General features: G+C 42.0%; 1 pseudogene; it reads right to left on the bottom strand.

Annotated features, from left to right (window-relative positions):
- Positions 1-2351: 2351 nt before the first annotated feature.
- Positions 2352-8689, bottom strand: LOC147576439 (putative oocyte-secreted protein 1 homolog pseudogene; annotated as a pseudogene).
- Positions 8690-9924: the final 1235 nt, after the last annotated feature.

Below are 9924 nucleotides of genomic sequence, written 5' to 3'. Positions count from 1 at the left end.
GCCAGAATCTGCTCCAGTGTCATTCTCTACCATTTGCCCCCAAAGGCCTAACATTCCCAAGTCACAGGGAGGGATGGTGAGGGTAGGAAGAAAATGGTAATGTTTGGGGTCATGTCCTAAAAAAATTAATATAGGAGTTGTATATGTCTAAAGATGTAAGTATTTTTGCTTTTTTTTTATCAGTGGAATATATCAGAGAAATGTGGTATATATCTTTTTTAAAATAGCATCTGTAACCTATCCCATTAAATTTTTTTTAATGTTTATTTGTGAGACAGAGAGCACACACGTGAGAGTGTGGGGGAGGGGCAGAGAGCGAGGGGGACAGAGGATCCACGATGGGCTCAGCTCAGTGCTGACAACAGAGAGTGTGACGCGGGGCTTGAGCTCATGAACCGTGAGATCATGACCTGAGCCGAAGTGTGACACTTAACTGACTGAGCCACCCAGGTGCCTATCCCAAATTTTAAAAAGTGCTCACCACCTCTAGCTTGTAGCTTTTTCTCTTCATGGAGAGCTACATCCCAGGTTAGTAACACATACTAATGTATATATTCAGGATTTTCCTCCTCTGCTGTCTGGGAAGGAAAATCCATATAGTTTAGGAAATGTCCTCCCTGACAGCCATTTAATCCTTTCAGGACAGAGTCCGAGCTTAAGATATTTCTGAGTGCACATTCTCATGCATTATTACCTCATTAAATTCCACATTCTATGATTTTCGTATTAATTTTAAAACATGTATATTTAAAATTCTATTAATATTGATTTTGGTAAGGATGTTTCCTCCATTGCCTCATCCTGCATGGATGAGTCACATGGCTAATGCCAGTTAATATGCCAGTTAATGCCAGACAGACAGCGGCTGCCAGAAAGATCAACACCTCTAGTAAGCAAGGAAGCATGAACCAGCCTTTCCTGAACTGGAAGCACAGGCATTTACACAATTTCCCTGTAAAAAATCTTATTGTTTGTGGTTACAAAATATCCATGGACAGCATTAATCTATGTGCTTTAAGTAAGCTCACCTTTCCTTTCCTGTTGACTGTCTCTCCAATGTATAAATTTGCTATTCCTGATCTTTTCTTGAGGCCACCTTGTTTATTTGCATCGTTTCCTGTGGTTATTCCTCTAGGAGCTGGGCGGCTATAGAAGGGAAAAGCAGATAAAGAGAGAGGGATGGAATTAGGGTCCTTGCAAGTCCTGGTGACTGAGGTTTAGAACCTGAAGCCAGGCCCTTGACCCTTACTTTTCCTGCTTTGGCATCAGTATCCTTATCCCCTGATGGGCCAAAAAGTATGAAATGTTTACATCCTGTTCCGTTTTAGAAAGTGAATTATTGGGGCGACTGGGTGGCTCAGTTGGTTAAATGTCCAACTCTTGATTTTGGCTCAGGTCATCTCATGGTTTGTGAGTTCGAGCCCCTCATCAGTTCTGCACTGGCAGTGTGGAGTCTGCTTGGGATTTTTCCGTCTCCCTCTCTCTCTGCCTCTCCCCTGCTCACATTCTCTCTCAAAAGTAAGTAAACATTTTTTTTTTTTTAAAGAAAATAAATTATTAGTTTAAGGACTGGACCTAGTAAGCTTTATATAAAAGAGGGCCCTCCCAAATATGCCACCACATTTGCTATTACCTGATGAATAATCACTAATTCAAAACTTAACAATCTTAGATGATTGTAAAAAGTAGAGTCTCAATGAGCCAATAGGAGTCCTATCCCACAGGTCACAGAGACATTTGAAATATTTAACATTTAAAGTCAAAACGAGTATTCTAGTAAGCTTCCCTTCTCTCCCCAGCCCATCAGTGTTCAGTACTCCCATCCCCTGTGGGTGAATCAGGACCTCTAATATTCCCCGTTGGTCTTGGCTAAGAGATAACATAGTTTGTAATTCGGACTATAAGTATAATGAGAACAAATTGATTTCTCAGTCTAAGAGCTTCTGGGTAGATGGTGAAGTCAGACCTAGTCCTACACGCAGCTCTACACACACTGTAGAGAATGAACAGATACAGGGATGGCACCAGCCACTGTGTCCTGCGTGCGTCTTATGAGCAAGAGCTTTTCCAGTCTCTTTATGTGCGTTGTCTCATTTAATCTTCCCTATAAGACGAGGAGGCTGAGGCACCGAGTTATAAAGTAACTTCCCCAAAGTCACACTGGTAACAAGTAGCACAGCTGGGAGGTCAAGAGCACAGAATAAGAGGGCATCAAGGGGGTAAGAGTCTCACGAGGGTCTGGTCCACCATGTCATAGTAACTTGGTCTCTCAGCTTCAGTGCTCCCACCCTGCCTCCCCTAAGCAGATAAAGGCAGTTGAGAGAGCCTGAAACCACTTGGGCATTCTAGACTTACTGGAAGACAATGCAGGCCACAGGTATGGAAGCTTCAAGATCTGAGAACTTTGACCTAAAGATGATTTCAGATACAAAAAGGATATGCTTTCCTGGGAGGACCTGAAGAGACAAAGAGAGAGTGTAAGTCAGCTTAAAGATCTTGTTAGGAATTCATGGCTCAGTCAACAGCTCTAAAAAGCAGACACATGCACGCAGAAAGGCATCTTCCCAATGGGGAAGAGGGCTTTTTCCTAAGTGGCCAGAAGAGTTAACACCTGGTACAGGGTTTGGCTCCTAGGAGGCGGGAGCACCTGCTACTTGAATTTGAACCATATTGCCTCAAAGTTATTGTCTATAACTATCAAGGAATGGTTTATAGAGGCGCCTGGGTGGCTCAGTCAGTTGAGCAACCAACTCTTGATCTTGGCTCAGGTCATGGTCTTGCGGTTGGTGGGATCAAGCCATGTCAAGCTCTGTGCTGGCAGGGCACAACCTGCTTGGGATTCTCTCTCTCCCTCTCTCTCTTTGCCTCTCCCCTGCTCGCATGCTTTCTCTCTCTCAAAATAAATAAATAAACATTAAAAAAAGGGTTTATAACCTCTTTTCTTGAGAAACTTTTCTCTAGATTCTAAGAAGCTTTGAGTTGCTGAGCATGAGTTGTGAATAGTAGATGAGGAAGAGATACATCTAATTATAAAGAGTATTTTATGTATTTAAGTTTTTTTACATGTTTATTTTTTTTTTTTTGAGAGAGAGTGCATGTGCGTGAGCAGGGGAGCAGCAGAAAGAAAGGGAGACACAGAATCCGAAGCAGGCTCCAGGCTCAGAGCCCAATGTGGGGCTAGAACTCATGAACTGTGAAATCATGACCTGAGCCGAAGTTGGATGCTTAACCAACTGAGCCACCCAAGTACCCCTAAAGAGTACTTTAAGTAGGTTTATAGGTTCTTAACAAATAACTTTTTTCAAGAAAATATGAAAAATGTAGTATGGACAATATAAAGATTTAATCTCATCATCTAGAGATTGCTACCATGAGTATTTGTACATTAAAAAAAAATGGATTCTCAATATTCATTTAACGTAATTGAAACTCTCCCATTAGCTTACCTGGACCCACCACTAACTGTCATCAACATCCTCAGATTTTTGTCAGAACATGAACATAATATCAAAAATTTTTTTAAAAAGACACTAAGTCTTAGTTTCTTGGTTTTTGAATGGAGAGGAACTTCCCTCAGGGTTTCTCACAGGGGTTGGGTGGAATGAAAGGAGTTATGTGTGGTGGCAAGGCATCAAAGTTTTCTATGAGGCTTTCCAACTCTCCACACTCCTCCTTAGACTGATGCTCTTGTTCTGCCCATCCTAACCGCCCCCTCCCCCAGGTGGGGGGCCAGATTCTCTCGGGGGAGCTGAGACATCAGGAGATGGCTTGGGCAGTCATCTGTAGATACCAAATGTGTCAACCACTCACACCTTTCCTCCATTTGCCTGCAGCCAGGAAAGACTGGCTGTGTCTTTTTTTTTTTTTAATTAATTAATTAATTAAACAAATTTTTTTAATGTTTTTATTTATTTTTGAGAAAGAGAGAGACAGAGCATGAGCAGGGGAGGGGCAGAGAGAGAGGGAGACACAGAATCCGAAGCAGGCTCCAGGCTCTGAGCTGTCAGCACAGAGCCCAACGCGGGGCTCAAACTCACAGACTGTGAGATCATGACCTGAGCCGAAGTCGGATGCTCAACCGACTGAGCCACCCAGGCGCCCCTAGACTGGCTGTGTCCTAAGGCTATAAAAATGTAGAGGCATCTGAGGCCTCTTGGTTAGCTTTTATACTACAGAGCAGGGATGGACAAACTTCTCTAAAGGACCAGATAGTAAATCATTCTGGCTTTGTGGGCTCTGTGACCTCTGTCCCAGTGATATAGTGCGAGAGTAGCCAGAGATAGTAAGCAAATGAAAAGAGGTTGAGCTGGCGATGTTCCATCTGAATGTTCCAACTGAATGTATGGATGCTGAAATGTGAATTTCATATACTTGTTGCCTATCACAAAGTGTTATGCTTCTTTTGTTATTTTTTAATCATTTAAATTTAAATCTATTCTTAGCTCACAGACCACATAAAAGTAGATAGTGGGCCAGATCAGGCCTTTAGGCTATAATTTGCTAACCCCTGATATAAGGGAGGGAGGGAGAGGAGGGAGACAGCCGAGGGAGGGAGACAGCCGAGGGAGGGAGACAGCCGAGGGAGGGAGACAGCCGAGGGAGGGAGACAGCCGAGGGAGGGAGACAGCCGAGGGAGGGAGACAGCCGAGGGAGGGAGACAGCCGAGGGAGGGAGACAGCCGAGGGAGGGAGACAGCCGAGGGAGGGAGACAGCCGAGGGAGGGAGACAGCCGAGGGAGGGAGACAGCCGAGGGAGGGAGACAGCCGAGGGAGGGAGACAGCCGAGGGAGGGAGACAGCCGAGGGAGGGAGACAGCCGAGGGAGGGAGACAGCCGAGGGAGGGAGACAGCCGAGGGAGGGAGACAGCCGAGGGAGGGAGACAGACGAGGGAGGGAGACAGACGAGGTGACATTTGGCAAAATCAGCTCAGCTTATTAGTAGGGAAAAACTAAGAAAAATCCACAACATGCAGTTTGTGAGGCTGAAAGTCTTTAAAAGATTCAGTTAAGTAGCCAGATACCTAATTACCTCAATCCTGATGTTGCAGTCCTTGGGATGGTATCGAAACTCATAAAATCCTGGATGAACTGAGGTGACAGGACATCGATCTCCCAGAAACACTTCATCAGGGGCCACAGGTAGATCGTTATGAAATGCAGTTGACTTAACCCTGGCCAAGAACAAAGAGGGGCTGCATCGTACATACACTGTTGAGAGGTAGAAAAGAAAAAGTGTCAGATGATATAGTGGTACCATGGAAGGTCAGGGAAGCTCAGAGTCAGTTAACAGTATACAAGGTATCCCTGTTGGTCGAGGAGAATATATTTTAGAGGGGATGATCATAGTCTTACCTTCTCCCTTGAAACACTACCACCAACAAGAGTCCAGGTGATCATATCCATGGATGAGAATTGACCCAAACAAGATTGTAGATGCCCCCTTGTGCAGTTCTAAGTGAAAGGCCATTTCCACTGTGGCATTTCTATTAGTAATTACTGGCAATGGTCTGCCTACCCTCATTTCCAATTTAAAGTTCAAGAAAGCAAAGCCTATGTTCTAAATCTTAATATCTACATTTAATCTTGGTATTTTCTGAACCAAATACAGTTATTTGATCAAACTAAAACTAACAAAATTGGTATAGAATCGTAGTGATTGTAGCTTAACCAGGTGTAACTTTTTGATACTACTTTTCTCTTACTACTAATTGGATCTAGCAATTATAATTGCTTCAAATATTGTCCTCTTTGCATAAGAATATAAGCTCCATAAGAATGAAGCTTTGGTCTGTTATGTTTACTGTTGTATTACTTAGAGCCAAGAACAAGCCCACAATCAATTCTCAATATGTATTTGTTGAATGAATACATGAACAATACTACCTGTTACTGAGAAAGAGGGAAGATTGTGCAGACCCTCCCTGATCACAACGGGCTGTGTTTGGGGAGAACTGAAACGGAAGTAGAACTTAGGACGTGTGGTGAAGAGAGGTCCCCAAAGATGAAGTTGCCTGGATGTTGCTGATAAAGGATTGGACAGAGCTGGTGACTTCAAGAGGTATTATGCCCAATCAGCCAAAGACAATTGATGCTATAATATTATTAGTTGAAGCATTAAAGGTCTCTAGCAGTCAAGAAGTTGGGTGGTGAAATATAAGATCTGTTAGTTAAGTCCCAGAGTAATTTGAGACTGCTGATAATTTAGAGGATTAATTGGAAAATCTGAGAAAGGAATTATGTGCGTTCTTCAGGAGGCAAGCATAGAACCACTGGAAAGTTAACCTATAGTTAGGTTATAGTTATAGTATAGTGGAGTAAATTGTTCATAGTCTTAAAGCCATCTTTAGCTGCTGGCCATTTCCAACCACTGGAGAATCTCAGTACTAAAATCATAAACGTGAGTTCACACAAAACCATTGGCCTGTTCATTCTCCCTTTTTGGTTCATATATGGTGGGTAGACTAGATATTCTCTTTTTAACAGAGGGTGACTCAGGCATTAAGTCATTTGTCATTCTGGCCAGTGAGATTATTTCAATTTTTTGGTTTTAAGTTGTCTATGTTCTTTATATATTTTGGATATTAACCCCTTATTGGAGAAGTCATTTGCAAATATCATCTCCCTTTCGGTTGGTTGCCTTTTTGTTTTGTTGATGATTTCCTAGGGAATATGGTCAGTGATATCGTAATAGTGTTGTATGGTGACAGGTGGTATCTACACTTGTGGTGAGCATGGCATAACATATAGAGAAGTTGAATCACAATGTTGTACACCTGAAACTAATGTAACATTGTTAATGTTAATGTATGTTAATGATATGTCAATAAAAAAAAAAAAACAAAGAAATGTAAAGACACTGGTTGGTGACTTCCAAGAACAGAAAGATCAGTGTGGTTAGGACATAATGAACCATGGTGAGCACACTGTGGGGTAAGCAGGATCTGATTTATGATTTTAAAAGTTCATTCTAGTGGGTAGAAGGAGAGGAGGTTGTTGGAATGGAGTGTCATCAGGGAGAACAGTCAAGGATATTCAAATAGACCAGGACTGGCTGCTGGCAGCTTGGACTTGAGTTTTTGTAGAAGAGATTGGCAGAACCAGTGGGATTCTAGAAACATTTTGGATGCATGTGCATGTGGGGCTAGGGAAGGAAAAGTGAGAGTTCTAAGGGAATCTGGATAAATGGTACTACTATTAACTAAGATGAGGAAAACTGGAGAGAGGCAAGTTTGAGATTTAAAAAAAATGTGTGCATTTCATTTTAGATGTAAAAATTTAAAGATAAATATTGTATATTCAAGTTAATATGTTGTATAGATAGTTGGAAGAGTTCAAGGGAGATAATAGTAATAGTGGGAAGATCTCAGAGAGCTTAGCATATGGACGATATTAAAATGAACTCATGTGGTAGGAAAGAACTGAAAGATCTTGCCAAATTTTATGAGAGTTAATTTTGTCCATTATGAACATGTACATAAAGTGACTTCACATTGAGTCCCAATTGTGGTTAGAATCAGGTAGTTATAAAGTCACTGGCTCTTTACTAAAATGTTATTGTGGAGTCAACTACAGCGATTGTTAAAAAAACAAGTTCCTTGGCCAAATTCTCAGAATGCCAATTCTTTAAATGTGGAATGGGCCTCAGATGTCTACATTCTTATGTCCCCCTGATTTTCCCTATATAAAAACTCTTAAAAAACAACCGTGGGAGGGGTACCTGGGTGGCTCAGTTGGTTAAGCATCCGACTCTTGACATTGGTTGAGGTCACGATCTCTTGATTTGTAAGATCAAGTCCTGTGTCAGGCTTTGCACTGACAGTATGGAGCCTGCTTGGGATTCTCTCTCTCCCTCACTCTCTCTGCCCCTCCCCTCCTGTCTCAAAAAAAAAAAAAAAAAAAAAAACTTAAAAAAAACTACTGTGGGATACAGGATCTGTGTCTATCAGAATTTTGAATTAGTCTCTGCAGCTGTGAGAGATCATTTATTTTTTTCTCTAGAAATAGCACTAAGAATCTCCATCCCAAAGTCCTTATGTGTATTTCAAATAATTGGATTCTAGGGGTAGACTAGACTCTGTATCTTGAAAATGTATTGGGATATAACTCTCTTGGCCTCATTGTCAAAATTTCTGCTACAAATAATTCCAATTACTGGCATTTTGGTTCACCAAGCTGAAAAAGTAAAGGTCCCTCTGAAATAGCTAAGGAATCCAGAGATAAGCATTTGATACATATACATATACTGTGAATGTGTTTCTCTTTTCCAGGGTTCTGTCCAGGCATCTTTCTCCATGGCTAAAGCCAAGATAACCTTTCCATCTCAGATACATTGGAAACCTCTTCTATCTAATCAACCAACCCCATTTCCCTTATAGCATGATAAGGATCCTTAAAGGGGGAAAGGGTGTTGCAGGGCAAAGGACGCTACCTGTGGTAAAGCCAGCTGGGAGACAAGGCATCCCAAGCTCAGTCATCTAAAGCAGATCACTTAGCATAGACCCTTAGTTATTAGCAACGTAACAGCAGATTGAAACATTCAGATTTGGAAAGTCCAAGAATTAGCCTCCTCGTTGATCATCAGTTACCCACTATGTTTTCTATTACCCTATAAATACCTGGCTGTTCTCCAGAGCAAGTCCAAAACACAGCATAAAGGAGGTGCAGCCCTCCTAATGCCAGGAAAACCTTCATCTGGCCAGCACCCAAGGCAACATCGGTTTGGGGAACAGGAAGTTGTGAGAGGACCAGCTGCTTTGTGTTATTATAACTGAAGCCTGTCAGGTGTCCACAATAATCCATCATTGGGGGCAGCTTGAAGAGAGACTTTACTCATTATTATAAATAAAACCTCCTAAAATGTAGCATTTATTATTACTAAAGATTCATAAGGCGATTAGAGTAAAATGTATTGTTCGTTAGCACTGAGGAAAATTTATGTAGCTGTGTATTAGGGTTCTCCAGTGAGGTAGAACCAAATGGTACGTATGTTTGTATGTATGATAAGGAATTGTCTCATGTGATTATGGAGGCTAATAAGTCCCAAGATCTGTAGTTGGCAAGCTGGAGACTCAGGAGACCTAACAGTGTGGTTCTAGTCCAAAAGCTTGAGACCCAGAGAGCCAGTTTTGGCTTGAGTCTGAAGGCAGGAAAAACCAGTATCCCAACCTGAAGGCAGTGAGGCAGGAGGAGTTTCCTCTTACTCAGACTCTTTGTTCTATTGAGGCTTACCCACACTAGGCAGGGCGTTGTGCTTTGCTCAGTCTACAGAGTCAAGTGTTAATCTCATCCAGAAACACCCTCACAGACACCCAGAAGAACGATAAGCCAAATGTCTTTACACCCTGTGGCCCAGTCAAGATAGAATTCACCACCACAAGCTGCATGGTCATATCATAACATTGGTCTCTTCTCTAAAGATCAGGTGCCTTTTCTGTAGAATCTGTATGGTCTGCATATGGTATTGGAGACAGTTTATTTAAACAGCAGAATAAAAAGGTCATGAATGTTTTTTCCCTGAAGTCCTTAGACGAGCAGGCATCAGACAGGGGGCTCTGAGTGAGGTTTATGTGCAAGGTGAAATACAATTTGAGTCTGTTTCACCAGGGTGGTTGTAAGCAAGCTCTGGAATTTTAAAGAATTGAACTAAGGAGTAGTTAAGGTTACACGACAGTGTTCTGGGGGTAGAGGGGAGGAGATACAATCAGATAAGGGACAGTAGTTGACGATATGTTGCAATGTGATTTAGTGTGAAGAGGTAAAAGAACGGAGGTACCATCTGCAGGAAGGGAGAGCAGATGGGCCATGGATGACTAAATGGGAGGAAATGAGGGATAAGAGGCAAAACCAGTTAATTCTGAGAACCCTCAGACTATATTTTCGAGAGAGAAGATAATGATGTGAGTTCATCGATTGTTCAACAGTATTAA

This window comes from Puma concolor, chromosome D1, assembly GCF_028749965.1.
Source record: "Puma concolor isolate L17-30 chromosome D1, mPumCon1.1.hap2, whole genome shotgun sequence".
In the NCBI taxonomy this organism is placed as follows: domain Eukaryota; kingdom Metazoa; phylum Chordata; class Mammalia; order Carnivora; family Felidae; genus Puma; species Puma concolor.
The sequence above is the reverse complement of the archived record's forward strand: the minus strand, read 5'-3'. Positions and strand labels throughout refer to the sequence as shown.